This window comes from Lathyrus oleraceus, chromosome 3, assembly GCF_024323335.1.
Source record: "Lathyrus oleraceus cultivar Zhongwan6 chromosome 3, CAAS_Psat_ZW6_1.0, whole genome shotgun sequence".
Classification (NCBI taxonomy): Eukaryota; Viridiplantae; Streptophyta; class Magnoliopsida; order Fabales; family Fabaceae; genus Lathyrus; species Lathyrus oleraceus.
Window position 1 is genome coordinate 524,009,152 of NC_066581.1, and position 3,270 is coordinate 524,012,421.

Sequence of the window (3,270 nt, forward strand, 5' to 3'; positions counted from 1 at the left end):
TTTCCTTCTCTTCCAGCGGAGGAGTGATCTGAGCTGCCAGCTCTCGCCACCTCTGGGCGTACTCTTTGAATGTCTCTTTATCCTTTTGAGACATGGCCCTGAGTTGATCACGGTCAAGCGCCATATCAACATTATACTTGTACTGCTTGACGAAGGCCTCGCCAAGATCGTTGAAGGATCGGATGTTTGCACTATCAAGGCTCATATACCAACGAAGAGCCGCACCGGACAAACTATCCTGGAAATAATGAATCAGAAGCTGATCATTATCTGTCTGCGTAGATATTTTCCTGGCGTGCATGACCAGGTGAGCGAGAGGGCATGTGTTCCCCTTATATTTCTCAAAGTCAGGGACTTTGAATTTGACTGGTATTTTCACACCGGGAACTAAGCATAACTCGGCAGCAGATTTGCCAAACAGATCTTTACCTCGAAGGGTCTTCAATTCCTTTCGGAGCTCGAGGAATTGGTCGTTCATGGCATCCATCTTATCATGAACATCGGAACCCTCAGACGGCTCTGAATGATAGATGGTGTCGTCTACCCTGGGAGTGGTATGCACGACAGGAGGAGCAGCAGCAAGGACCGGGCTAGATGCCGGCATGGAAGCAAAAGTAGGAGCTGGAATATCTGGCATGAAACCCGGAGGCATACCCCACGGAAACCCGGCTGGCATGGCATTCGGCATAAAATGGGCATTGGTTGCTGGTACAGTCGGAACAACGACTTCTGATATGACAGTCCTCTGGGGAGGAGTTGCAGGCGGAAGAGACGGTTGATTCTGAGCAGCAAGGAGTTGCTCCATCAAAGCGCCAAGTTTGGCGACCTCTTCTTTCAGTTCTCTGTTCTCTTGCTCAAGTTGATCCATCACTCTTGCAGAATTGGCTCTGGTATAGTACCGGTGAGTCAGCTTGTCTTCAAAATAAATGAAGAGCACAGAGTTAGGCCACAGACAAGAAGATCAAGAACGACACCTGCTTATGCAAAATGATGCATGCAATGTTTGTGCATATGCTTTGTTTTTTATTTCAAGGAACTTTTAGGGTTCCATTTGCAAATTTTTGAAATTTAAAGCATTTGTTGCATATGGAAAACATCTCATCGAATATATTTTTGAAACAAAGAAGTACAGCAATGTTGATTATTACAAGGGAAAAGGAAAATAGACATCCTATGAATCCCTAGAAGCTCGGGATGCTGGAAGACGAGATACACAAAGCTTCTTGATCTCTCTCTCATAGGCTGCTTCCATATCCGCTTTCTCCTTTGCAAGTCGATCATACTTCCTCTTCCAGAATTTGGAAGACTGAGGAAGCAGAGAAGTCCAAGTATCATTCGGATCGTCGATCACCTGATGCTCGAGAAACTCGATCAGAGCGTCCTTCTCCTTCAGCTGTTGAAGCAACTCTTCTCTTTCACGGATCCAGGCACGTGAAAGGTCTTCGTCTCTCAACTCCTCTACGCCTTGGTTAGGGAGGGTTGAAGGCCCAGCCACAACCATAGGTGTAGGTCTTGGATAGTCATAGGGCATAAGATACTCTGAGGCTCTCTGTCTGACCCAAGAAGTATATGGCTCCAAAGCAATGCAGTTCTTCGGACCCAACTCATTCCTACTCTTCTTCTGAATCTTGCGCCAAGCGTGGACAAATCTGGCTTTCAGGCCCTGGGGATCTTTACCCTCCTGAAAGAATACACCTTCTAACAGAATGTTATGAGGTTTATCCTTTAGGGGGAACCCAAGCTGACGGCGTGCTAAGATAGGATTGTAGCTGATCCCACCACATGTACCAAGAAGCGGCACATTAGGGAATTCACCACAATAATCAATAATCTGAACGGTATCATACACGCGATCATACCAAGAGATATCGTCATTAGTGAGAGACATAAGTCTCTGAGACCACCGTAGACATCCCTTGTTCTCCTTGAAAGCGACCGTCTGCGGTAAGTGAGAAATAAACCACTTATACAGCAGAGGCAAACAGCATACAATAACTCCTCCACCCTTTGCATTCCTCAGATGCAAAGAGACATAGGCATCACCCAACAGAGTCGGAACGGGATTAAGAACTGAAAAGATCCTAATGGCGTTCACATCCACAAATTTGTCGATGTTGGGGAACAATACCAAACCATAGATGAGCAGCACAAATAAAGCCTCAAAGGCATCCTCACTCATGGCCTTCCCATATACGGTAGCTTGAGCGATGAGGAAATCAGAAGGAAGACCCTGAATTCCACCTTTGGTAGTCAGATTAGCTTTAATCAAAGATTCATCTATGTGCAACAAGTCTGCGATCTCTCGAGCAGTCAGAATACTCTCTAAGCCACTGAATGGCACCTGATCCAGAACCAGGATACCCACAAGATGAGCATACTCCTCCAAGGTAGGCAACAACTGGAAGTCCGGAAAAGAGAAGCAGTGATACAGAGGATCATAAAACTGCGCCAGAGTACTCATCAGTCCCTCATCAACCTGAGTAGTCAACAGAGGCAGAAGCTTCCCATAACGAGCTTTGAAACCCAATGGATCTAATACATAAGATGTCAGATTCCTTAACTCTTTCACCTCGGGCTGTCTAAAGCTGTACTTCTTTGTATGCCTTTTTGGTCTTTCCATGTCTGAAAATTTTGCAAATAAACCCTTTAAGTCCCTTGAAACTTTTCTCATTTTTCTGATGACATGAATGTAGATGAATGCATGAATGCATGAATGCAACAATCACACTCAAGGATCAAGCAAGGCACACCAGACAAAGGTCATGGGAAAGCTCATAGTATCCTTAATATCAATCATCCATTTTGGTGGATTATGGTTTTCACCTTATCAACACCCAAGTTCCATTGATATTAACGGTACATGAACCGGCTCAAACATCCTTAATATCAACCATCCGTTTTGGTGGATTAGGATTTACACCTTATCAACACCCAGGTTCCATTGATATTAAGGTTGTCTGAATGACTCAACCATGAATCACGGGTTTGTTGAGAGTCATGAGCATGGAGTCCTGGTTAAGAACCACCCAAAGGGAGTGTACTAGGGTTTAAACCTGCCGAACATGTTCTACCAGAGGTTCCCATAGTCATCATCCCATCTTTCGGATATTATCGGAGAAACGAATACTCGTGTTCCAAAAATATTCTCAAGAGAGACTCTTATGAGTGTAGTATCGCGTAACAATCGCATCAGATCTTACATCTGAACGACCTCCGCACTACGTCCTAAAAATAGGCCAAGATGGGCTTGGTAAACTAAGGTCCTTGGCT